The sequence below is a fragment of the Suncus etruscus genome, chromosome 10, assembly GCF_024139225.1.
Source record: "Suncus etruscus isolate mSunEtr1 chromosome 10, mSunEtr1.pri.cur, whole genome shotgun sequence".
In the NCBI taxonomy this organism is placed as follows: Eukaryota; Metazoa; Chordata; class Mammalia; order Eulipotyphla; family Soricidae; genus Suncus; species Suncus etruscus.
The window spans coordinates 80806749-80834496 of NC_064857.1; the positions used below are offsets into that span (position 1 = coordinate 80806749).

The 27748-nt window shown below is 50.8% G+C and overlaps 2 protein-coding genes across 2 annotated transcripts in view; one reads left to right on the top strand and one right to left on the bottom strand.

Annotated features, from left to right (window-relative positions):
- The window catches only part of SMAD2 (SMAD family member 2), a 961241-nt gene that overhangs the window by 290542 nt on the left and 642951 nt on the right, over window positions 1-27748 (top strand). The window lies entirely within an intron of this gene.
- Window positions 1-27748, bottom strand: part of CTIF (cap binding complex dependent translation initiation factor) — a 177422-nt gene that overhangs the window by 126319 nt on the left and 23355 nt on the right. The gene's annotated exons all lie outside the window — the stretch shown is intronic.

Genomic DNA, 27748 nt, shown 5'->3' on the forward strand with positions numbered 1-27748 from the left:
TCAGGGATTGTGTCCTCAGCTCCTCTGTCCCCAGGACCTTTAGCAGCCTCCTCACAGCATGGACCTCGAGCTCTGGCCATAATGGGCCCCTTGGTGCCTCCAGTGAGTCCACACCCCTGAACCCTGTATCTACCCAGGTTTAAAATTCAGCATCCGGGCCCGGAGAGATAGCACAGCAGTGTTTGCCTTGCAAGCAGCTGATCCAGGACCAAAGGTGGTTGGTTCGAATCCCGGTGTCCCATATGGTCCCCCGTGCCTGCCAGGAGCTATTTCTGAGCAGACAGCCAGGAGTAACCCCTGAGCACCGCCGGGTGTGACCCAAAAACCAAAAAAAAAAAAAATTCAGCATCCAGCTCTTGGCTCTCCTACTTGATGGCTGTGACTATTATTATTCTTATTGTTATTATTATTATTATTATTATTAATAAATCACTGTGAGATACATGGTTAAAAGTTGTTGATAGTTGAGTTCAGTCATACAATGTCCCAACACCCATCCCTTCATCAGGGTTCATTCCCCATCACTAATGTCCCCAGTTTTCCTCCCATTCTTTCCACCCCCATCAGCTTCTATGGCACACACTTTTTTAAAATTAATTTTTTATTTTTAATTATGAGAACAAAAATGTAAAGAAAGAGGACAACGTAAAGTTACAGTGGAAGGACAATCACCCATAAACAGAATTCTCAGTAGTCCCATTGCTGATATCTTAACTTTGAACTTTCAGCCAAAGAACATTAAGAAAAATAAAACAGAACCCATGTACAATTACTTTGTCCCTCAAGTCCCCAGATTGTAGTACATAATATTTCTTAGCAGCACACAAAGCAATCTAAAGTCATAAAACTTATGTAACTCCTTAAACATTGAAGGCAAAGTACTTTTTTACATTTCCATGCACATGCATATTAGTTTAAGTTAACCTTAAAAGTTTAAGTGAGTTGCTTTTCTTAAGGATTAGAGTCAAAGGAGCACAGTAAAAACAGTGTTAGAGTGGCAATTATTGTTTGCATAGGCCCACCAAAATATGAGGGACATGGAAAGGAAAAGCATTGGCTTAAATACAAGGAGACCCTACCCCTGAAGTTTCCTGGCATAAGACCAACTCTAGGCTCCAGGCAAACTAGTTAGTCCAATCCAGGTCATTGTCTGTAGTACCAATACACTTTTATTTTTCACACAGTCTCTGTTGTTGGTATCATGTTTCTGTATTAAAGATCCTTGAATCTGCATATCCTACATTGCAGTCAGGATGGTGCAGAGTGTCCTTTCGTTTCACCTTACAATTAAAGGGCAATGCAGAGAACCCAGTCCTGTAAGCAGGTCGTTGTTGTTGTCAAGTCTTCTTAGTGTTAAGGGAAGTCTCTTGAGCAGGTCGATGTCAGAGCAGTGGTAGGGTCTTCCCTGGTAGAGGATTGCTTCCAGGTATTGTTATAAAAAACCTTGGATGTTTTGCAGATAGCTTCCCTGGTTCAGGGGTGAATGAATGGAGGATGCTCATTCTTCTGAGGCCTGTGCCAGGTCATTATATCAATATTCAGGATGTAAGGTCCCTTTGCACTATAAGATTTGTGTGTTCCGGGCCCAGAGAGATAGCACAGCGGTGTTTGCCTTGCAAGCAGCCGATCCAGGACCTAAGGTGGTTGGTTCGAATCCCGGTGTCCCATATGGTCCCCCGTGCCTGCCAGGAGCTATTTCTGAGCAGATAGCCAGGAGTAACCCCTGAGCACCGCTGGGTGTAACCCAAAACCCAAAACCCAAACCCCCCCCCAAAAAAAAAAGATTTGTGTGTTCCAATCTCTATTAGATAAGAACTTATTTGTATGTATAGTATTTTCCCATTTTAATGTGCCTATGCAAACAAGGAACAATGCCACATGGCATTATCGGCGCATATGGGGGTCATAAGAACAAGTCTAACAATCCCCATGACATGGTTCAATCGTAAGCATTAAACTGAGGGACTCTTCTACCAAAATTCCTTATTGAACAGCTCACAAAGAGAAGACAAGATAAAAAGTGGGTAGAATCTTCACAGTAAAAGATTATTTAGGAAGAGTTATAGCTGTTAAAGAAAATACACATAAAATATTCAAAAAACATATGTGTCCATTTTATGTCTTTTGAAATAGTTGGGGGTTGTTAAATTCAATGCAAGACTTTGGTCTGTGATTAGGACTGTATAGTACTGAAGTTAAAAAGGGTAAATGTGGGGTACTAATGGTTGGGGGTAAGAGAGTTAAGGAGTAATAATGAGCTTTGTAGGGGTATGCTAAAGGGCAGAATCTATTGGGGCAGGAGGTCGGTCTTGGTGCCTAACAAATGAAAGAACTGAGGGTAAAGAGGGTTAATTGAGGGGAAGATAACTAATCCGAATTGGGAGATGAGGGAGTAGAAGGGGCTCTGGTGTGGGGGAGGTGAAATATATCAGAGGGGCTATATACATTGTATAGATGAATTGTTTATGGATTAGGCTTGGCAGTCAAAGAGGACCACTGTATAGGAAGTCACATCTACATATACACTGATTTTAGAGACCTATTTGAATATTTTCCTCCAAATCTAGGGAATTCCATTTTTTCCCTAGAAACAGTCAAGAATTAAGAATATTTTTGGGTGTGGTCCCCAAAAACGACAATCAGGCTGCAGCTCCTATTCCAGGACATCCTCAGAACCATCAGACAGTCTGTAAGGCCTCCCAGTGCATCCTCAGGGCCTGACACTGGTCTAGCAATTGCTGGGGACTAGGGAGGAATGGCGGAGGGGTACCAGGTTGTGGAAAAATTTTGGAGCTAGACAGATATACAACCTGACAATGCACTAGAAACCATTTTAGTCACACAGAAAATCACGAATGTTGTGGTATGTAAGGAAGAGCTGGAAAAAGTGTGGAGTACAAACAGATTGCAAATCCAGGTCGAGTGGAAAGTGGAGAGTTCTCCCTCCCCACCCCTCACCTCCATTACTCCAGGGAAGAAGATGATTATAAACCTGGTGGCAGAGAGGGTAGCCCGAGGCACCCCTCTAAGGTGACTGCCCCCCCCCCCACTAAGGTAGCTGGAAGGGAGCAGTCTGGCATCTCCTGGCCTTATAGGAGAGCTGATGCTCCAACACTCCCCACTGTGTAGACAGAAGAGAGTCCCCAGATGGAAAACCAGCAGGCTTGTTGGTCCCTTAAGAGTAGGCAGTAAGGGCCACAGATAGTAGAGGGGTGGAGGCATTTGTGTTGTAAGGAAATGACCTAGGTTTTATCCCTAGCACTCCTAAGATCTCTTGAGCCCCGCAAGGAGTGACCCCTAAGCACAGATTCAGGAGTAAGCCCTGGGCCCAGCTAAGTGTGGCTCCAAAACAGATCAAGCATATAGTGCTTTTTTCCTAATGCCTGATGCCACACACTTTCCACTGTAAAGCCATGAAAGGGTCCAGGAATGCCTACAAATTCCACAGCCTAGGAAACAAGAGCCTGGCTCCCTGGCTCCTCTGCATGAGTCAGGTGGTGTCTGAGCATGACCGGCAGACAGCCTGTACCTCCTTCCTGGGGCTCCCACACCTGCTAGTTACCCTCCGCCTGACCTCATGCTGAGCTCACTGATGCACCGGGCCCAGGAGACAAGCAGGTGACAGACCCCCACTCTCTGCGGAGGCAGGAAATCATGCTGCTTCCCCGACTGCCATGCTGGCCGAGGACACAGAACCGCTGACCGAGGACAAGGAACCACAAACGTATGCTCTCTCCCTCTGCCCTGAGATTATCACGGTGGTCAGACACAGCTCGTGGGCCTTGCCTGCAGAAAAGCGTCACACAAAACACACCCTTCCAGGCCAGCCTGAGGCTGGCACCACTTGTCTGTGGGTCAGTGCACATTTCCCAGGATTACGGCTAATCTCCAGAATGACTGGCCCCAGGCCAGGAGGGTGAGCATCTTAGCCTGCAATAAAACTGCTCCAAACACCCAGGCTCCATCCTAGAAGCAGCATAATGACCAAGACCATCAACTACAGAAGATGGATTAAAACGACACTGAAGAAGCAGAACTGCTAGAACCACAAAGACTTCATCATAAGCCCCATTCCTTGAGCTGTACAGACGCCAAGATCTCTAGATACAGAGGTCTGATTTTACCATCCACGACGAAGCAGAAGTCTTCTATACACCACAAAAGCACCGAGGGGAGAGTAAATGATCATGCAAGGAGTCTATAGTTAATCCCATGACAGTATACTTCAGGGGTGGAGAAACCCTGAATCTGCAGGCCAAGGGAATTCCCTCTATAATGTCCCCAATAGTTACTGTGCCTATGCAGGGGGAAAAAAAAAAGCACAAAATAATCCTTTTATCCACATATATATTTATGATTGATTTTTTTGACTTCTTTATTTTGGTGTAGATATTGAAGTTGATGTCTCTAATTTTATTTTATTTTATTTTTTCTTTCTCTTTCTTTTTCCATTCCGGCATGGTTTGATTTCAGGACTGAGACTATAGTGTGGTGCTTGTCTTTATTGCTGTAGTGCTCACTGGATATTTAATTTGATATTTCTTTCTGTATTGTTGTGGTGTTTCAATTACCTTTTTCCTGTCCTCTCAAACTGAGGTTGAAAGCCTCTAGAAAGACTCCGCTCATTTTCAGCTTATTTAATTTTTTTTTTACCCCATTCTATTGCTTTTCTTTCCTTCAAACAAAACCACATAACTCCAACTATCTAACTCTGCCTCTCAAATAGAGGGGGAAACAAGGGAGGGTACCAGGACCAAACAGATATGATCACTAATAGTAAGCTAGATACAGAGGGGACCACTTACTCTAGCAGCCTGGGGGATACGGGTTGCAGAAAGAAAATGGGGCTGGGGGGAGGACAAATTTGGTGATGGGTATTCCCCTGATTCAATGTTAATATGTACCTAAAATACTACTGTGAAAGATATGTAAGGCAATAAGGTCAAAATAAAAATAAAAAAATTAAATTAAAAAATAAAAACTGCTCCAAACAGACCTAACTTAGACCTGGTGCTGAGGGTCCAGGAGAAGCAAATAGAGCTGGCTGGGTACCTAGTGATATCAGGACCCCTGGCAATTGTTGTCATAGGCCCTGCAGATGAGTCATGTAAAAAGACGGGGACATTTTCTTTGTTTTGTTTTGTTTTTGGGTCACACCTGTCGGCGGTGCTCGGGAGATACTCCTGGCTTTGTACTCAGAAGTTGCTCCTGGCAGGCTCAGGGACCATATGGGATGCTGGGATTTGAACTGAGGTCCATCCTGTGTTGTCTGCGTGCAAGGTAAAAGCCTTACCGCTCTGGCCCCAAGATGAAGAAATTTTCGTCCTTCACAAACACACAATGCAGTGTGTCTATGGCCTGAGAAAGGGGGGAATGACCATGGGACAGAAGCCAGGGAGAGGCAAGGGGAGGAGAAAGAAGGTGGGGTGAAATGGCCACCCCATCTCTTGACGTCTGTCTACCCTGAGTTCTCAGTTCTTTCCCAGCCAGCCTGCAGGTCTGCTTGGTTCCAGGGCCCAGATGGAGGCAGTGAGAAGGGCAGTGGCAGCCAGAAGCCTGGTGGGGGAGGCAAGGTTGTATCTGAGCTGACCCCAAACTGAGCTGACACCCCACTTGGCCCAGGGGAAGGACTGAGAGTCCAAGAAAGACTCACTGGACAGGGGTACCTGAGATGAGTTCTTAAGGCTCTAGATGGGCACAGAGGAGGTAGGAAGTGAGGACAGTTCCCTGCCAGCCAGGATGCTGCTCTGTGGAGGTAAGACTGAGACATGGGGTGGGCTGGGGGGCCTGGAGGGTCAAGGCCAATCATTCTGACCATGCTGCCTGGCTCGGTGTCCTAGGCTGGGAGCCTGTGTGTGGGGCCATCTTAGAATGAGGTAAAGTGGAGCACTAGCACAGCTCTAGAACCAGAAGGGAAGAACTAGGAGAAGGAAAAGGTAGGTGTGAGGGCATGGACAGTCTTGGGGGGATGTAGCTCTGCCCTGGCCAGTGCTGGCGCCTGAGCTCGGGGCAGACACCTTCCTTCCTTTGCACCATCATAGCCTTGTACTCAGATTGCTGGTGGTTTGGGGTGACCCCAAGACACGTGTGTTTGATTGGCTCACTTGAACTCTATACAGCACTGTGCCCACCACCACAGGTCCAGGGTAGCACCCAGTCAGCTGCCTTCTCAGCTGGTGACCAAATTATTCTAGAATTTTCTAGAAACTTCTGGGTTGGCATCTATGCTGGCTGCTCTGACAACTTATGGTGCTGCAGATAGACCCTGGTGTCTTCTGAGTGCCTGCAGGTGGCTCCTGGATTTTGAGACCTGACCCCAGCCCCCCACCCTCAGCCCTCTTCCAAGCCCTACAGTTCACTGGTATAGACAAGGGCCAGACCAGCATGCCAAGAAAGACTTCAGGGCCACTGGTGAGTGGCACACACCTTGTTGTGCCCTATGCAGGGTCCTATCCCAAAAATGGGTGACACAGATGAGCTCAGGGCCTGGGTGGGTGCAGAGACAGAAACCCAGAACATCAGAGCCATCATGTGGGTCCCACCTCTGACTCAAGCACACAAGTCAGACACTCTAGTCCTGAGAAGCAAGGGGTACGGGTAGGAGTCAGTCCCATGGCTGGTAGGAGGGGCCACGAACACATCCTGCATCTATTGCACACACACACAGGCCCCCTCCACAAAGGGGGATAAATCTGGACAGAGCCTGTGTCCCTAGGAGTGTGGGGGGTCCCTTAATGCTCAGTGGAGGGATCCCCTCCAACTTGACCCATGTTCCAGCTCTGACCAGTAGCTCCCGCCTGGTAGAAAGCACCATTGCCCATGGTCCTTGCCACACAAGTCTCTGAGAGTTCATCTGCCTGGCCTGACCACTCATAATTGCCCATGAGCATCCCTTGGGGTGCCCAAAGAGCTGAGCGGGCAACGCAGGTGGCAGCCACGGGGTTCTCATGCCCCTGCCAGACTCCTGACCAGGCCAGCCCACAGCCTTCCCTGTCCCCTCCAGGGATACATCTGCCTGCCCCATCACACCTAAATTTCAGCTCCCAGCAACACCCTGATCCTTCTCCTCTTCCTCAGAGCTGAAGTGTTGTCCCCACCACCAGGAGCCCTTTAAACACGGGGAAATGTGCAGCTTCCTTCTCTCTGGAAGATCCTAGGAACCTAAGATGAAGACCTGGCTGAGAAAAGCAGAGGGTTGGGTGCTGTGCTCACTGGACAAGCCAGGGAGACCTAAGGAGGTGGTACAGGAGGTGGGATGAAGCCAGCTGGGAATATCCATGTCTCCCATGCTTTGCTGAATTTGGGAGCAAACAGGGTAAGGGAACCAGACTCGTGACTCTTGTTTTTCTTTTTTTTTTTGGGGGGGGGGCCACACCCGGCGGTGCTCAGGGGTGGTTACTCCTGGCTGTCTGCTCAGAAATAGCTCCTGGCAGGCACGGGGGACCATATGGGACACCGGGATTCGAACCAACCACCTTTGGTCCTGGATCGGCTGCTTGCAAGGCAAACTCTGCTGTGCTATCTGTCCGGGCCCCAGACTCGTGACTCTTAAGCACTAGAAAAGCACCAGAAAAACATCAAGATGGCATTTCTGACAGTGACTCTGAGCAAAGGCTCAGAGAAGCTGAATTCTTCCAGAGAGGGTGGCTAGGCACCATGAAATGTGGGGACATTTAGCTCTTATTTATTTTTATATCAGCAGAGGCTCTTTTAAAAAGTAATCCTTTGGGCCGGAGAGATAGCATGGAGGTAAGGCGTTTGCCTTTTATGCAGGAGGTCATTGGTTCGAATTCCGGCATCCCATATGGTCCCCTGAGCCTGCCAGGAGCGATTTCTGAGCATAGAGCCAGGAGTAACTCCTGAGTGCTGCCGGGTGTGACCCAAAAACCAAAACAACAAAAAACTAGCAAACAAACAAAAGTAATCCCTTAGCTGGAGTTCTCATGTCAAAACACAAATAAAGTCATCCACGGGAAGAACTGGAGACAGCTCCAGCCAAAGGCAACCACACCTTGCTCCAGCTCACCCTTGGAGCAGATCTACCTCCCCCAATGCTGAAGAGCTTTGCCCTCAGTGATCCCTTGAATGCTTGGGCCAGGAAAAATGCCTGTTGTTCTAGAAGCGGAGCTTAACTCAGGCTCTAGGCAGGGCTCAGAAATGCTCAGGACACTTTTCTCCCTTAATAGTACCAGATTATTTTTCCTGTGGTTGTCTTTGGGGTGAACCTTCTACATTCAGCCTGCTGGGTGCTTGTGACTGCATGGAGGAAATACAGCCAGGTCTGCTAGCCTTTGAGTGCACCCTCGGGGGGCCTAGAGCCAATGAACCTAACTCTCTCCTTCCCAGGAGGGCCTCACCCTCTCTCCATGCAGTCCAACACCAACATATATAATTATATTCAACTGCTTCATCTCCTTGTGGAAAATGGTGATGGAAATATGGGCTGCTCCTGTCATGGTCTCACAAGCCAATAAATCCCCTCTTGCAGTTAGGAAATTATTTGACTCAGGGCCTTGAGCTAATCCAGGTAGTAAGGTGCTTGCTTTGCAATACAACCAACCAGATCAGGCACAGCTAAGGGGGTCCCTCCTGAGCACACAGCTGGGAAGAATTGCTGAGCACCAATGGGCCAGGCCCAAACCACATGCCTCCCACCCCACATAAAAGGTTGGTTTCCTATTATTTGCAAACAAAGAGCCCTACTAAGTCATTCAGCAAACTTAGCCTGATAAGCCTTTAATGCTAGTTCTAGGAAACTGGGCCCAGGCAACATCCACATTGTCTATGGCTGGGCCTGGCTGTGAAAGTCCCAGAAAACACCCAGCCAGGCTGCAGTAATCTCAGGGAGAAGACAGCTGATCACACTGTCCTATGTTGATGTCCTATGATGATCTGACTTTATGTTCGGGCCCAGCGGGGACTCAGGAAGGGATGGAGGGGCACAGGCATCCAGGTCCTTGAACTCGGCCTTCAGCACTTCTTGGTGTACTGTGGGCAAATGCCTATCCTCACCTCTCTCCTCCTTTCTCCAGCCCAGCACCAGGCCCAGCTTCCTCGGCCTCTTCCTGGTTGCCATCATCTGGGGCAAAACCAGGGCCCAAATGTTTACCCCCCACACAAACACACACCAACACACACCTAACCACCAGAGAGGTGGGTCCCCAGCCTCTGCACAGGGTAGTCCACAGGAAGCTGATGACCTCTGCATGACACATGGGTTGACCCCCAGATGTTGAATTACCAGACACTGGCCATCTGGCAGGAGGGTGCCCTGTTCTAGCCCAACCAACCAGCATGGAGTCTGGGCACATTTAGGAGGCCACTCAGAGCTGCCTGAAAGATGATTGGAAAACCACAAAGAGCATAAACAAAATCCCTCACACCAGGCTGGTAGGTGCTCAAAGGGCTGGAGTACATGTAGGCCAGGCATGCAGAGGCCCTGCCTGGGTTCAAATCCCAGCACCTCAAGACACCCCAGTGACCCTCAACACAGCTGAACTGGAGTAGCCCTAGGAAAAATGTCCCCAACTGCATACAAGGCCAAAGCCCTAGCTGCTACACTATGGCTCCAGCCCCTCACTAATCTTGATTTTAAATTTCTTTTCCTCCAAGGTGCCAGGGATCAAACCAAGGACCTTAAGACTGCCGGATCAATACTCTACCACCGAACTCCAACCCCCAACCCTAGACAGTTTCTCTGAAGAGACAGGGTAAAATGGGAGATGGGAGCAAGGTGGGAAGGGGAGGGGGCATGACCGAGGCCCGGCTGAGAAAAACACAGACCCATGAGAAGGAATAGGTTAGGGCTTCGGGGAGGAGGAGGCAGGGGAAGGAAATGATTCCAGCCGAGGGTGAGTACTATGGCTCCAGACTGGGCGAACGGGCCTCAGGATTTTTATCTCCAGGATTGTTATCATGGAGCCTTCTGGGACAGACCCCAGAGAAGCTGCTCTGGGAAAACACAGAGGCCTCCTCCAGCTCGGACTGCTGGCCCAGGGCCGGGGAGAGGGAGAGGAAGAACCATTGCACAGCAGCCCTGGGACGGCCCCTTTGTTCCCAGGCTGCTGGAAGTCGGGCGGATTCCCAGCTGAGTTGGAAAGGCCGGGACATTTTTCCCATGCCATGGCCGGAGGGAACAATACCTGAGCACAGGCACGACCACAATTGTTGTTTCCACTGGGTTATTTTGGGGGAGCTGAGGAAGATGGGCTATTCCGAGACGTTTCCTTCACCCGATTCTCTCGGAAAACACAGAGGTGGGAAGCTAGGGCTGCCACCATAGCCGTCTGCATTTGGGCACGTGCACTGTTGACACGACCGAACCCCTTGGGATTCCGGGTGGGGGAACCTGCAGGCTTATGTATGTGTGTGTATGTGTGGGGGGGCGGCAGACAGTCTTAGGGATTCCCTGGCTAGAGCCTCCTGTGACAGAGAAGGGGGTGTGTGTGTTCTCTCTATTCAGATATGAATTCAGGTCATGGGGAAATTGAGTCTTTTAGCAGGGAGGCAGTTTTGGGGGATTCTGACTCCTAGAAGGAGGCCCTTAAGTCCCGAAGACTGTGCTGGCAAACGGGGCAACTGGTGAGCACAATCTGATTGCCCCGGGATCCCCACCAGGCTCTGGCTGGAGAGATGAGTCAGGGTAAGGTGCACATTTGAGGGTCTCCTTGTGAGATGTGGTAGCCAGTGAGGGGCTATGGTCCCGGGATTGAGAGAAATAAGAGGTAGGAGTGAGGACGTGTGACCTCAGCTCTGTGTCTGGTCCCACATGTGATGGGGATGTGGGGTGCTATGTTGTGTGTGTGTGTGTGTGTGTGTAATTGTGTGCATGTGCGTACATGAGTGTCTGTGATGCCCATGTGTTTGAGAGTCTGTAATTGTGTATGCGTGTCTATACATGAATGCCTGTGTGTCTACCTGTATGTACATGATTGTGTGTTTGAGATTTTTGGGGGCTTTTTACCCTAACACAGAGCTGACCAGTTAGAAGGCTGACCCATGACTTGACCATAGGGAACTGGAGACAGTGCCCAATAGGCTACATTTTACATGCATCAGCATGTAGAAGCCCAGTGTTCACCTCCCCCAAACTGCATGACACTTCTACTAGTCACTGGTGTAAATAATGCTGGTGAAGTCAGTTCCTAAGATGTAGAAGTCATTGGTGAGATGGGATCCCTAGTGAGTAGAGCACTCAGAAAGAAGCATCCACCAGCCACTTTGGGAGAGTAACTCAGTTCATTGTAGATGGGGAATGGAAATTTCTATTAGGAGAGAGTAGGGTGTGGACTTCATGTCAGCCAATCAGGTAGGTTGGGATTAAAACAGGGTATGTGGGGCCAGAGAGATAGCATGGAGGTAGGGCATTTGCTTTGCATGCAGAATGACGGTGGTTTGAATCCCGGCATCCCATATGGTCCCCCGAAACTGCAATTTCTGAGAGTAGAGTTAGCAGTAACCCCTGAGCACTGCCGGGTGTGACCCCCAAACCAAATAACAACAACAACAACAACAAAAACAAACAGGTTGTGTGCTTCTGTGTTTAGGGAAGACAGGGTAAGGGGACTAGGGAAAGCAGGGTGTGTGTGCTCTGGGTGTTATAATAGGGTGTATGCTTAAGGTTATTTGCTACATACTGGGAATGACCCTTGAGCACTGCCAGGTGTGGGCTCAGAAATTAAGAAACTAAGAAAACAAGAAATGAGGATGGTTGATGTAGGAGCTGAGGGGGGCAGAGGGAAGAAGGTAGAGATGAAAACTACTGAAGAATAAGGGAGGGGGGAGACTGGGGAAGCATGCTCAGCCTGTAGGCTCAGTCCCCTACATACACGCAGAAAAAAGGCTGCTTCTTGGGGTGTCCAGTTGGAAATTCATGGGTCAAGGTCTTTGGATTCTTTCCTTTTTTTTTTTTTTTAGGTTTTTGGGCCACACCCAGCAGTGCTCAGGGGTTACTCCTGGCTGTCTGCTCAGAAATAGCTCCTGGCAGGCACGGGGGACCGTATGGGACACAGGGATTTGAACTAACCACCTTAGGTCCTGGATCAGCTGCTTGCAAGGCAAATGCCGCTGTGCTATCTCTCCGGGCCCTGGATTATTTCTATAGCACAGAGAGGCCCCCAGTCTTCCTTCCAGTGGGCTCCCTGCCTGGAGGCTGGGTTTGTCTGATCCTAGATGACTACAATCAGGCATCCCTCCCTCCCATGCCCACTGCCTGGCCCACATGGTCAGCGCTGGCACAACTGTCCCTCAGGGTGTCCTGAAAGGACCTGGTGGAGGGGCCTGCTGGCTTCCTTGACCAGTCTCTGGAACAATGTTCCTTTCCTCACTGACAGGAAAAGCCACAGAAAGACACATCTTCTCTTTCCTGGCCTGGCAAACGCTTCTCACTGGCCTAGAGGTTTCACCGAGGAGCCCACGAAGGGCCTTAACCACACAACTGCCCACGAGCCATAGGTCAAGAACCAGGACAAGAGTCCATGCATGGTGATACTCCAGTGGGGGAACTGACGGCCATGCACACAGATGACCCCAGTTCACTCCTCAGCATCCCACAGGGTCTCCTGAGTTTCACCAGGAGTGACCTCTGAGCATCGAGTTAGGAGTAAGCCCTGAACACTGCAGGGTGAGGCCCCAAAGATAAAGCAAAAGAACCAGGACAAACCACACCTGAAACTGCAGTCTGCTGGGGAAATGTGTACGCACACATGTGAGTATGTGTTTGTGTGTGCATGTGCATATATGTGTGTGTGTACATGTGTAAATACTGGAGGGTGAGGGACAGCACTGGGGGCGGCGAGGCTGGGATTGAGCAGAGTTTGCTGGCTGCATGTCTGCTGCTTATGGCCAACTTGGCTAAGGGTCTTTGCAGTGAATTCCTGAAAGTGAGTCACCAGCCGACGACATGCTGGAGCGAATCGCGCTCACATTTCTAGAAAAACCCTGGGCTCAGCAGATGACCTTTGGCCAGAGAGCAGTGATCCTAGAAGGTCTCATTCAGGGCTTTGAAGAATCTGAGATTCTAGCGGTTGTTTCTTCTCTGCACATCTCCTCTGCCCTCTCTTCTGGGGTGGGGTGGGGTGGGTGACCCCCAAGGTCATGGCTCAGCTCCTCACTCTACATAGAAGTTCTGTGTTCAGATCAGGAATGTTTTCTGGCTCCAACTTTTTGAAGTGTGAAGTGAAAGAACTTGGACTAGATGATCTGAAATCTAGGCAGAATGTTCCAGAACATTCTAGAACACTCTCTGGCCCTTTAGCTAAACTTCTTGTTCCTGGACAAGGGTCTTCTTGTCTTTGGCTAGGAGCTAATACTTTCCAAAGCTGTGTGGACGATAGAGTGTTCTTTAACTGAAAATGCTATGACCACAATGCCTGCCTGACCTTCTTCAGGATGCTTTAGCAAGCTCAGGTTAGTGGCAGCTGCTATGGTTGAAATATACTTACAATGAAGAAGAGCCTGCTGCCTGCACAGACTCGACACCCTTCCAGGAGAAGGGCCTTGTCTGCGGGGGTGCCAGCTATGAGTCACACTGACCCCTGCAGACCTTAAGAGCACTGAGGAGCCCTGTGTCTGTCTGCACAAAATGGCTCTGCTGATGGAGGTGGTGTTGCTCTGTCCAGGGAAACCTCTGGGAAGCTCTTAGGGGGCTGGTGGAGACCCGAGGTCATCCCAAGCACAGCTCAGAGGACACAGAGTCACAGGACATGAGGCAGCTATGCCTTGAGGCATATAGGAAAGGCCCTTCTCCAAGGTGCTGCCATGGACACTTCTTTCTAGGAGGTTCTGTATCTCTCCCAGGGACCCAGCAGACCTCCCGTGATTATCCTAGCTGGCCAGGTTTACATTAGGGCCCAAAGTGAGAGTGAGGGAGAGAGGAAGCTCTAATTGAGGTTTCTCTTCTTTTCATTTCTGTTCCCAGAAAGTCTTGTGGGGAGAGATGATAATTTTTGTTTGTTTGTTTTTGTTTTTGGGTCACACCCATCAGCGCTCAGGGGTTACTCCTGGCTCTGTGCTCAGAAATTGCTCCTGGCAGGCTCAAGGGACCATATGCAATGCCGGGATTTGAACCACTAACCTTCTGCATGAAAGGCAAATGCCTTACCTCCAAGCTATCTCTCCAGCCCCTAAGACACATTCATTATAAGTCTCTTCCAACACACCTATGGATGCTGATTCCAAGTGAAATTCTAGAATAAACGATTCATCAGATGTCCTGAGAGTCATGAGTGCAGTTATGCAGGCCCTGGTGGAGTATTCACTGTTTCATTGGGGACCCTAATCGGGATGGACTTAGGTAGCAGGACCTTGGACACCCCGGGGTAGGGCAAGGACTTCACTTCTGGCGAGAATGATGTACTTAGAGTGCTCTCTGGTGGGCTCCATTCCAGCTGTTTGGGTTTGAATATTTGGACACATATGTGGTGCTCAAAGCTCACTCCTGGCTCTGTGCTCACTGTGACAGAAGGGCTCTAAGGTGCCATGCCAAGGGAGGCTCCCTCTCCCCAGTGCTCTATCCTCCAGCACTTGCCCCACTAGCTGTTCCTACATCGGGCTCAGGCACCTCCCTATGCTCCCCACCCCACTCCTGTTTTCCTGCACATTGAGCTGGAAGTAACAAGGCATCTATAGAACAGTGCTGGCAAGTCTAGATGACTGGGTGTTTCTGGAGACCCCATCTTCTGAGCTTGACATTTCTGTGAGTGTGTGTGTTTGAGTACCTAACCTGCCTCCAAAGATCTATATGGCTCTTTCCAGGTGTCCAGGAACACACAGTGAGGCTCAAGTAGAACCAAGTGTCCCCTGCAGATGTGCATGAATGGCTTTCAGTAGCAGCATGGCAGGTGAGACAGAGGCAATGGCTAGGCGAGGCAGGACTGGATAAAAGGCAGAGGCAGGGTGGTCTTTACAGGAGCCTCTTGGGCTAGGAGGCTTCTAACACCAGGAGAGGGGAGCTGAGACAATCAAAGGACAGACCCATGACAAAGCCCAGAGACCAGCAGCTTCGGGTCTTCATGGGAAGACACCTGGCCCCTCCTCCTGGCACACACTAGCTCTGAATCTCTGCAGCTCCTGTGGGCTCTGTGATGGTCCCAGAGTGTCTTGTGGGACCTGGGTGAGCTGAGAGCTAGTATAGAGGTAGGCATAGGTGGGCATTGGGCCCCCACCAAAGCCTCTTTCTTCCACCTGTCTCCTGCCCCCAATAGCCAACCCCATGGGCCTTCTTGTTGACAGGCAGAAGGAACCCATGTGTTTCAAGTATTCCCTCATTAATAGAGACAGTAAGAACCCACAAGGGCATAGAGAACAGAAGAAGACTGCAGCATATGGTGGGAGACAGATACAGAGCACAGGGCAGGTTCCTCAGCAGAACAAGCAGGTACTAGCTACGCAGCTGCAGAGGGAAATACGGATGGGAAATGTGGGTGCCCAGAACATGAAGTATCCCCCCTACCTCAGAGCAGGGCCCTGGCATGGGAGGATGCGAAGCATATCTGAATGTGGGGCTTCACATGTCCTTTCTCAGACCCCTCTGCCACCCAATCACTCGTCAGTGTGGTCCCTGTAAAATATTTGAGCCTTATTTTCCAGAACGATGGACTAAGACTAGCAGAGTTGAAAATACAGGTGTGCAGGGCAGGTGAGGAAGAGGAAAAGACCCAAATCATCAGGAGTTGGGGAGCAATGACCAGCCACAAGGTGTCCATGGCTGTCTAAGAACCACCCATGGTACTGGTGGGCCTAGAGCTGGGCAAAGAGAGCACTGGAAGCTGGAAATATGCTTACCAGGAAGGAGGATGCAGACTTGAGTATACAAAGAAGCACATGGATATGAGTATGGCCCTGTGCAAATCCAGGGCAAAGGAATCATCAGAGTAAACATCCAGTGATTACAGCTCTCAGAATAATTCAAACATCCATAATCTAGTACACCAAGTATAGTGATAGGGAGGTGAAAAGACAGATACAGGACTAGAAAATGCTTCCTTACAGGAAAAAGCAACGAAAGTTCGGTTGGAGGATTGAACTCGGGTTTCAGGCATGTGACTTGTCTCTTTGCCACATCCCCTGCCTCCAGAAAAAAAAAAATCACCATTTAACAATGACCATGATCCAATTTCAGGCAAGAACCATGGAGTGGGAGAGTGGAGAGATAGTAAGTGAGGAGGGCATGTGCTTTGCATGGGCACAGAGCCAATCCACATAGGGTCCCCCCGAGCCCCACCTAGAGCAATCCCTAAACACTGCCAAGTGTGGCCACAATCCCCCAACACACACACACACACACACACACACACACACACACACACACACACACACACACATATCATTAGCCAGAAAGATAGTATAAGGGTAGACCCACTTTGATCCCTGTTACTACTATATGTGGTCCCACCAAATTCTGGGGTTGCCCTAGGTCCCTCATCACCAAAGCCCTTCACACTGGATTGTTATATAGTCAACTGAGAACACCAGGAGGGGCCCAGAACCCTGAGGACTGCTTGGAAGGCCTCTCCCCTCAACAAAATTCATCTCCAGTGAGTGCTCCAAGCAATAGGTTCAGGCCAGAGTCAAAGTACAGCAGAAAGGGCTCTTGCCTTGCATGTGACCAATCTGAGTTTGATCCCTGGCACCACAATAGTTTCCTGAGTACTTCCAGGAGTCATCTGAACACAGACAAAGCCAGGAATCATCCCTGAGCAACTCAGGGTGTGACCCAATCCTCCCCAAATGCCAGTCCAATATTATTAGACAAAGCAGACTTAACAGTCTCATAGTCCCTGTAAGAGACTGACCACAGGGGGAAAGGCCATCACTTCACAGGGTGCACCCGGGTTCCACCCAGGCTTGAGCCAAAGGTCACATGCTGTCCTGAACCCCACATCCCAAACTGAGCACACAACACCTCTTTCCCACATCCTGGACTGAGCACACAGCACCATTCCCAACTGTCCCGCTGGGAGCACACCCTAGGAAACATGAGCCCACACAGCTGATGAAGAGGTTATAAGAAAACTGGCCTGAATGATTAAATATGACAAGATCAGGAAGACAAAGATTCAGGGGACCGAAAAGGGGGACAAGAGCTATACAGAGCCAGTGAGGACAGATATAACCTGGGCAAGAGACGCACAGGGCAGTGAGGATGGATCTAACCTGGACAGAAAGAAACTCAATGGTGTCTTAAGCCTCAAGGGCAGCAGTGACTATAAATAATGCTCCATTATGCCGGCTTCCTGGATCCTGACACAGATGAACAGAGACAGCTTCTGCTTTAGGGAAATAAATCATGTTGTCCTTTACTGTCCCTGGACCCCCAGATGACAGGCCTCTAGGACCCCAACAACTGCACCCAAAGCAGTGGCAGCCAAGCACCTTTGCATGTGGGTTCCCGCCTGGTACAGATTCTGCTCGTTGGCAGGAAACAGCCATTCGTGGTATTATGTCTGACTTCCCCTACCGCCAACCCCCAAGCCCGATCAGGTCAGTGGTGCCCAGAGATGTGAAGGTCTTGGGACACCAAAAGAGGAGACAGACAGAGAGATGGAGGAGAGAGGAGAGAAAGAAAGAGAATGTCAGATCCAGCCCAAAGAGCTCGGGTGCCCCTTGATCTCTCCAACCCTGGCCCCCTGCAGCTCCACCTGGAAACACCAAGCTTGCACCCCTGGGCTCTGCTGGGAGAGCCCCTCTTCTCTCCACTGTGTGTCCTAGTGCCAAAAAAATGGAAGACACCCATACTCCATAACTGCAGGGTCCCCCCTCCTCGCGGTGGGGTGAGCAGGCCGGGCATCCCTCCCACTCACGACAGAACCTAACCACAGTGTGGGAATGAGTACCATACAATTTGGCTGGTGGCATAGACAATATGGCTCCTAGTCCCTGTGAAATCAACTCATTGTCTTACTGGCCAAGTCAGATTGATGCCTTAGTCCTGGTCAGCTTCAGGGCTCTGCTGCCCCTTCTCAGAGCTCTAAGCTCTGGGACCAGCAACAGCTGCCAGCATGGTTGCACCTGACAGAGGCAGATATGACACAGAGGTGGGAGGGACGAGGCCAATCCAGGGCCTCAGTGTTCACTGGGCAGGAAAGGGACTACATTCTCCCTAGTCTGCAGCCTGTATTAGCCATACAAGGGGTGGGCAGGGGGCAGTCGGCCCCTAACCCCTTAATCCTGGAGTCCACCCAGGACTGGGGTATCTGCCTGAGCCCTTTGCAGATCCATACCTAGGGTGGTCACAGCTAGTGTGAAGGGCTTTACCCTCTGCTGGGACAGAATAATGTCCCCCTAAACAAGCCCCACTTACACGTTAACGACCAAGTTTCTGCTTTGAGCAACAGAATGCTCAAGAAATGAATAAGATGGTTGTAAAGTGGCAGTGACCAACAGGGAACTTGTTCCATCTGCAGAGTTCCAGTACTGGATACTGGGTTGGGAACTTAAAGGTCCAGGGCTGAAGATCCTGTCAGTGGAGGAGGCTCCTTTCAAGTAGCTTTTGGAGGACAGGCAAGTTCAAGTCAGGGGACCAGGGCTGCTGAGTCAGGGGTTCTTCACATAGCCACAAACTAGAGCACAAATTGGGGGACTCACAGGAGGGCTGGAGGGGAGCAGGCTGGTCAGGCCAAGGAAAATTGGGGGAGTCCCATCAGCCTGGGGGTTCAATGGTATGCAATCCTTCATTTCTCTTGAACGTGTTTTGATTCTTTAAGATTAAAAGCCTTTTTGTTTTAGTACTGCCTAATCTGCAGTACTATTGTTCTGTCCCCAAGAATAAAAACATTTTGTTGTTGCTGTTATTTGTTTGTTTGGGGCCACATCCTGCGATGTTCAGGGGCTTCTCCTGGCTCTACACTCAGGGATCACTCTTGGTGGTGCTTGGGGGACCATATGAGATATCGGAGATCGAACCTGGGTCAGCCCCATGCAAGGCAAACTCATTCCTCACTGTGCTCTATCTCTCTGGCCCTAGGATCAAAAGCATTTCTAGAGTCATGCCATCAGTGATCTGGTGTGCACTGTTTGATGTGGACACTCTGCCAACAGGGTGGGCCTGATGGCTGGTCAGGGTCCTGCAAATTTTGGGGGATGTGATACTGGGGGTGAGACCTGGGTCAGGGGCACAGGAGGCAGGCTCCATCCTTGGGACAGCCCAGTCCCTTATGGAAGACTTTCAAGGCAGGGCAAGAAAGGACGTGGCAGACCCCTAACTCCTGATCTGAGAGAGGTGCTGGGAAGCCTGGGTTCTTTTTCAGACGTGACCTGCTATCACTAGGTGGCACCTGGGGAGGGTGGTGGGGCCACCCAGATAGTGGCCTCGTCCTGTCCCAGGCCCTGCAGGCCTAGGACCTTACGTCGTGACTTACAGGCAGGGACCCAGCCTGGGAACCGGCACCCGCAACCCCGCCCCTGCCCTGTGCGCTGGCCTGGACTGTGAGGCTCACAATGGGAGGAAGAGGCTGAGCAGGGGGGTTCGTGGTGACCCGCATTGTTCTGGGCCACAAGAAAGCTTCCTCCGGCCTGCCTGGGCTCAGCTTCCATGCATGGTGGCCCTGAGTCGCCGAGTCCTGGGGCCGCCCAGGCCATTCATAAGTGCCTGCAGCAGAGCACGTAGCCCCAAGTCTTCTGCCCCCTTCCCGTGCTGGCCGGGCACCCCCACCCTCTGCTCCTGTGGGCCAGGAAGGAGAAGGCGAGGAGGGAGGAGCAGAGGGAGGAGGGAGAAGAGGAAGAGGAGGACGTCCGGGCGCGACACCTCGGGGCAATCTGAGACTCAGAACTCAGGCTGGCAGCTAGCTGCCCCCTCCCCAGATGGGTACTGTCACTCTCCAAGCCAAAGTGCTCACTGAGTATCAGAGGCACCAGCAGAGGGTTCGGCCCAGCAGAGCCCACAGAAGGGGACTGCAGGGCACTACCTGGTTCTGGTGGGACCCAGACAATCTCATCCCAGGCCCGGCTAAGATCTTCCTGTTACAGAGCTCCAGACATTTCTGGCTAGAGCAACCCAGCCTGCACCTCCACCGGGCCACGGGGCTCCTGTCATCCCACTTCATGGGAAGTACCCACAGCTGGGTGCTGGGTGCAGGCCACCTCCTCCAGAAAGCATACCTGTCCATACCAGGCCCTTCCCTTCACTGATACACAGATCACACATAAACACAGACCATATAAGCACACAAAAACATGTACACACAGACCCACCTACATGCACAGAGACCCACAGACACATGTACACAGAAACCCACATGCACATTTATACACAGAGATCCACATACACACATGTACACAGACCCATATACACAGACCCACATGACACAGATATACATAGACACACATATAGGGACACAGATATACAGAACTACAGACATAGATAAACAAACAAGTATGGGCTCTCATGCATGCAGACAAATACACACACGAGTACACACATAAACACACTTACACACACATATACACACATGAGCATGGAGCTATGTCACTCTTGAACTGGGCCATGAAAGGGGGCCCTGAAAGGTTCTGGGGGGGCCAGAGAGATAGCGCAGCAGTAGGGCGCTTGCCTTGCATGCGGCTGACCCAGGATGGACCTCAGGATGGACCTTGGTTGGATCCCTGGCATCCCATATGGTCCCCCAAGCCAGGAGCGATTTCTGAGTGCAGAGCCAGGAATAACCCCTGAGCATCACCGGGTGTGGCCCCAAAACCAAAACCCTCCCCCAAAAAGGTTTTGGGGGGCCCAGAGCCCTTGAGGGACTAATCTAAGGCAGCTGAGCCCCTCTGCTCTGCTTCAGCTCAGACATGAGGATTGAGGAATGACCTCCTTCTCCCCACTGCAAACCTCCCCCTGCACAACCAAACTCCCCAAAACAACCAGAGGGATGGGGGTGGGGGCAGGCCTATCTCAGCTACCAGGTTGAGAATCCTGGCTGCTTCTAGGACACCAGCACTGAGCCCCATCCACAAGGGGTCCCCTTTCCCAGGAGCTGTTCTCTGCCCTCCACAGGCTGAGGTGAGGAACATGGCAGGGTACAGTGCATGTTTTTGGGGGGACACGGTGGACCTGGCATGTCCTACCTGTAATACTCCCTCTGTTGTGCTCCCAAACAGGAAAGAGAACCCACAGGAGAAAGAGGACAGGCCGCAACCAGGAGAGGGAGCAGATAGGTGCTCTCAGCCCTGCTCCCAACTGCACCCCAAGAACAATGAAAATGGTACATCATAGTCCCTAGAAACCTTCTGGGCCCATTGGCCCCTCCCTGAGTAACTCCAACAACAGACACAGACAAGACACCAAGAACTGCTGTCCCACCGCCTTCCCCCACAGGTAGGGAGGTGGCCCAAGAAACTGAGGGGGCACCCAAGGAAGCCCCTTTCAGTGGTCTGTAGGTCCCTTCAGAGGTGTCAGTAATTCCTTCCTTCCTTCCTTCCTTCCTTCCTTCCTTCCTTCCTTCCTTCCTTCCTTCCTTCCTTCCTTCCTTCCTTCCTTCCTTCCTTCTTCCCTTCCTTCCTTCTCCTTACATCCTCCCTCCCTCCCTCCATCCTCCCTTCCTCACACACCACCTCTCATTCCATTTTTAGTGCCTTCATTCAGCAGCTGGAGGAAAAAGATCCTTTTTCTTGTCCCTGTTTATTAAGGAAAGACGAGCCCCCTGACTGGCCAGACAAGCCCCTTATTGCTGAGAACAGGAAGAAACAGTTTTCCAGGCTCTCCCCACCCTTTCTATCCCCACTTACAGATTCTGGCTCCCCACTCCAGGTAAACCATGTGTTTTGGGGCCAGTGTTGGATCTCTGCCAATGGCACTCTTGACACTCGGGGTTCGTGCAAAACCCCAGTCTGACCTTGTAGGGTTGCCAGCCCCATACGGGTGCTGAGAAGACCTGGAGCAGGCGTGTGAACTTTGCTCCCAGAGCAGCAGGGAGAGCCAAGGCCTATGCCAGTGAGTGCAGTGAAGGAGGAGGAAGAAGAGGGAGGAGGAAGGGGAGGATAATCAGATGGGGCTCACGAGGTGGTGGCATTTGACCAGACCTGGTGCCTAACTTGCTCCCAGACAGGGACCCTGAGGAGTAAGTGTCCTTGAGTTCTGGGAAGTGAGACACAGGCTTGGAGAGGGGGGCATCTCAACCGTCATGTCCTGGAGGGCGGCTGCTTTGAGTCCTGAGAGCAGTATGGAACTCACAGTACCGGGAAGCAGCATGCAGCAGCACCCCAAAACAAGGCTTAGGCCATAAAGCCATTCACTTTTTTTGCTTTTTGGTATTTGGGTCACACTCGACAGCGCTCAGCGGTTACTCCTGGCTCTGCACTCAGAAATCACTCCTGGCTGGCTCGGGGGACCACATGGGATGCTGGGATTCGAACCACGTCCACCCTGGATCAGCTGCGTGCAAGGCAAATGTCCTACCACTGTGCTATCTCTCTGGCCCCAAAGCCATTAATTTTTAAAAATGAGGACAGAGGTGAGGGGTGGCACTTGGTTTTTCTGAATTCTGCATCATCCTTAGCTTTACTATAGGTAGGTTAGCATATCTGGAAGTTTCCTTAGCAAAGAAGCTGGAGTCATTCGTGCTCTAGGAACTGGAAATCTTTTGGTCTCCTCGGGAGCTCTGGGTACTGAGCAGCCACAGGGTGGATCCAAGGTGAGGATTACAGCGCCCCCCACCCCCCCAGACCGGCTTCCAAACAGCAGCGATGCCTTCTGCTGGGAGAACCCGGCAGCGCAGTCTCTGCCCCAAGTGGCTGCTCTCAGCTCTGGGGGATGGGCCGCCCACCAGCCTTCTGGGGGCCCCTGGATGGTGGATTCTCACCCTGCCTGCAGGGGAGTGGGTGTTAACCCACACTTCAAGGTCCCTTCCCCAACAGGCCTCCTGGCTTCTCTTTGGTTCCCACTGGGGCTCCCTGGGGAAAACCCCCACTTTCTTCCCAGCACACAGCCCTATGCCAGCCAACCGCCCATTGGGCTCAGCCAAGTTCCTCATGCCCTCTGGGTGCCCAGCAGGATCTGCAGAGATAGAATCAGAGATTCAGAGCTTAGTTCAGCAGTTCCTGCCCTGAACACAAGTGAAGGGATGGCGCCATGTTAGAATATCCTATGACCCCTTCAAGAAGGGGAAGAGTGTCGTGAGAGCACTAACAACTACCATGACAATGTTCATGAGTGAGAGAAGTGGAATGCCTGTCTCGAATACAGGCAGGGGGTGTGGGTGGAGGGAGATGGGGTGCATTGGTGGTGGGAATGTTACACTGGTGAAGAGGAGTGTTCTTTTTGTGACTGAAACCCAGCTATAGTCATGTTTATAATCATGGTGCTTAAATAAAGACATTAAAAAAAGAATATCCTATGAGGGGCCAGTGCAGTGGCGCAAGTGGTAGGGCGTTTGCCTTGCACACAGCTAACCTAGGATGGATCACAGTTCAATTCCCAGGTGTCCCTTATGGTCCCCCAATCAGGAGCAACCCCTGACGTCACCGGTTGTGCTCCCTCCCCCACAAAAAACAAAAACAGAATATCCTATGAAACTCAGCCATCAATAACCATAACTTTTTAACTCTGCATCTCACGGTGATTCAATAATAAATAAATAAACAAGCAGATAAATAAACTCTTGGAAAAACAAACAAAAAGAACCAAACAATCAACTTCTTGCCTAGGGGCAGAGGGGCAGGGGTCAACTCAGGCTCACTGCCACCAGCCAGTTCTGGTTCTCTTCTCATAAAAGGTCTGCTGGGCCATCCTCCTAAGGCAATGCTGGGGCTCAGGATGGGCCTCCTTCAGTGGATCTCCCCCCAGTTCTCACCCAGCAGGTGATCCCTATAAGTGTAGGCAGAGTCATCTACTGCCTGCACCCCTCAATTCAAGGGTGCCCACTGGCCGTGCTTGTGCCATTGATGTGTGAGGAGCAACAGACCTTAGCACAGTCGGGCTCGGGATCCAAAAATTGCTCCCTGACATGTTGGGGTGGCTCCCTGCATCACCGACCCATCTGCTCCTTGGTCCCAGGGAAAGGGCCTTGCAAGCTGACATTGGCCCAATGTTGCATCCGCCTGCAGAGACCCGCGAGCGGCGTTCTGGCACCCTCTAGTGACAGCTGATCGCGGTGCAGCTGTTCTGTTCAAGTCTGTTCAGAGCTAGGTCTCAGTGTCCCTCTTGCTCTCCTGTTCCCCAACTCTCCCCCCCCCCTCACTTTCCTGGACTAATGTCCTGGCTCCTCCATGGGCCCCAGAAACAAACCCTGTCTTTGTGTTTGTGCTTGGATTCTCCAGCCTCCCCCTCTGGGTGGGGGTCCTGGGGAGCATCACAGCCCTCCTGGCTCACAGCCCCCCCATTCGTTTACTGGGCAGTGAGGAACAGACAGAAAGTGGGGCGGCAGAAAGAAAAAAAAAAGGATATGCAAATCAAAACAACTATGAGGTACCATCTCACGCCACAGAGATTGGCACACATCACAAAGAATGAGAACAAGCAATGCTGGCGGAGATGCGGAGAAAAAGGAACTCTTATTCACTGCTGGTGGGAATGCCGTCTAGTTCAACCTTTCTGGAAAGCGATATGGAGATTCCTCCAAAACCTGGAAATTGAGCTCCCATACAATCCAGTTATACGACTTCTAGGGGTATACCCTAGAAACACAAAAATACAATAATAAAATCCCTTCCTTACACTGATATTCATTGCAGCGCTATCTACAATAGCCAGACTCTGGAAACAACCAAGAGGCCCCTCAACAAATGAATGACTAAAGAAACTGTGGTATATATACATAATGGAATATTATGCAACTGTCAGGAGAGAATTTTTCCTATACATGGATATACATGAAATCTATTATGCTGAGTGAAATAAGTCAAAGGGAGAGAGATAGATGCAGAATAGTCTCACTCGTATATGGATTTTAAGAAAAAGCAAAGACATTTTTACAATAATTCCCATAGACGAAAGAGAGGAGGGCTGGAAGGTCCAGCTCACAACATGAAGCTCACCACAAAGAGTGATGAGTTTAGTTAGAGAAATAACTACATTGAGAACTATCCTAACAATGTGAATGAATGAGGGAAGTAGAAAGCCTGTCTCGTGTACAGGTGGGGATGGGGTGGGAGGAGGGAGATTTGAGACATTGGTGGTGGGAATGTTGCACCAGTGAAGGGGAGTGTTCTTTACATGACTGAAACCCAACCAAATTATGTTTGTAATCAAGGTGTTTAAATAAAGGTAGTAATTTTTTTTTTTTTTTTTTGCGGTTTTTGGGTCACACCCAGCAGTGCTCAGGGGTTATTCTTGGCTCCAGGCTCAGAAATTGCTCCTGGCAGGCACGGGGGACCATATGGGATGCCGGGATTCGAACCGATGACCTCCTGCATGAAAGGCAAATGCCTTACCTCCATGCTATCTCTCCGGCCCCAAAGGTAGTAATTTTAATAAAAAAAGAAAAAAGAGAGAGAAGGAAAGAGACAGAGAGAAAAAAGAAGGGAAGAAAAAGAGAAATAGAAAGAGGTAAAGAGAAAGAAATATACAAAGTCAATACAGAGAAAAACCAAGAGAAATAGAAAGTGAGAGGAAGAGAGAGAAGAAAGAAATGGAAAAAGAAGAGTAGAACCAAGTCGGTATCTCAGGGGCTCCCCTGAGGCCCCAAGTCTCTGCAAGGATGACTCATTGCTGGAGAGAACCGTGGTGGAAGCATTGGGATTAGAGCTTGAGAGCCTCAAACTCTTCCATTTCAGATCCAGTTAAGAGACTGAATCGGGGACTAGAGAGATAGCACAGCAGTTGGGTGTTTGCCTTGAACGCCACTGACTCGACTTGGGAGGGACTTGGTTCAATTCCTGGTGTCCCATGTGGTCCCCCAGCCTGCCAGGGGCAATTTCTGAATGCAGAGCCAGGAGTGACCCCTGAGTGTCGCTGGGTGTGGCCCCAAAACCAATCAGTTAATCAATAAATTAAAAAAGAAAAGAGATGGGGGCCCGGAGAGATAGCACAGCGGCGTTTGCCTTGCAAGCAGCCAATCCAGGACCAAAGGTGGTTGGTTCGAATCCCGGTGTCCCATATGGTCCCCCGTGCCTTCCAGGAGCTATTTCTGAGCAGACAGCCAGGAGTAACCCCTGAGCACCGCTGGGTGTGACCCAAAAACTAAAAAAAAAAAAAAAAAAAAAGATAGCATGGAGGTAGGGCATTTGCCTTGCAAGCAGAAGGATGGTGGTTCGAATCCTGGCATCCCATATGGTCCCCCGAGCCTGCCAGGAGCGATTTCTGAGTGTAGAGCCAGGAGTAAACCCCTGAGCACTGCCAGGTGTGACCCAAAAACCAGAGAGAGAGAGAGAGAGAGAGAGACTGAATTAGAGTCAGGAGAGATAGCACAGCGGTGTGAGCACTCATCTTGCGTGTGGCTGATGTGGGTTCAATCCCCAGCATCCCATAGGTCCCCCATATTCTATCGGATATGATTCCTGAGTACAGAGCCAGGAGAAAGCCCTGAACATCACTGGGTGTCATACCAAAAATGAGGTGTGTGTGTTAGAGTGTGTGTGTGTGTGTGTGTGTGTGTGTGTGAGAGAGAGAGAGAGAGAGAGAGAGAGAGAGAGACAGAGAGAGAGAGACAGAGAGACAGAGAGACAGAGAGAGACAGAGAGAGACAGAGAGAGAGCGCAAGCTCCTCAGCTATCTGGCTCAGCCTTCCTCTGCCCTATAGGCGCCTGGTCCTGCCTCAGGACACCTCCCCTATGATGCCCTCCCAGATATATAGGGCAGAGCCTCCTGGGTATCTATCAAGCACCCTAGGTCCTGGGGGCTCCAAACTAGGAAGCAGGAGTACCAGAACCCTGTTGCTCCCTCCTAACAGGGCCTGGGCCGGGGGACAGTTTTGAGGGGGTACAGGAAGCAGAGTCCAGATGTGGTCTGTCTACTCCCCGCAGGGCTCACAGGGGCTGCAGGGTTGAGTGGGAGCCAGGAGTCCTGTCAGCACAGCCCCTTCCGGGGGCGGGGGGGTCTCAGGGTTGCATCCTGGACTATGGCTTGGTCTGAGTGATGTCCTGGGACCTTTTGTCTTTCAAAGTTGGGGTTGGGGACCACACTTAGCAGTGCTCAGGAAATGTTCAGCAGGGCTCAGCACCATGAGGTGCTGGGGATGGTGCATGGGGTGGGGTCCCACATGCCTCCAACCCTCTGAGCTCTCTTCCAGGTAAAGATTTCTGTGTTGAATGCTAGTTCTCTCTCTCTCTCTCTCTCTCTCTCTCTCTCTCTCTCTCTCTCTCTCTCTCTCTCTCTCTCTCTCTCTCTCTCTCTCTCTCTCTCTCTCCCTCTCCCTCTCCCTCCCTACCTCCTTCCCTCCTTCTCTCTCTCCCTCTCTCTCTCTCTCTCCCCCCCTCCCTTCCCGTTTCCCAAGTCTCTGCAGTCCTCAGACGGGGGGGGGGGTTTCCTGTCCCTAGGCCATCAGCAAAATCATACGGCTTTCCTGTTGCTCTGAGAACTGCCCATGGTGGACCCCCACCCCAAGGATCTGAGGGAGCCCCCACAGGCCAGTTGCTGAAATTGTTGTAGAAGGGCAGGGAGGGTTTGTGTGTTCAGGCACGGGGACCATTTCTCCACATGGGGGTCAGCACAGGAAAGAGTCAGGGAGAGTCAGGCATGCTCGGGGGGGGGGGGGGGAGGGAGGGGGTGGTGGCCCAAAGTGTACACACGATGCCCATTGAGCACCTCAAACAGAGCCCACAGTGCTGAATCCAGAATGAAGGCACTGAGGCCCTCCACATGCTGCAACCAACTAACTGA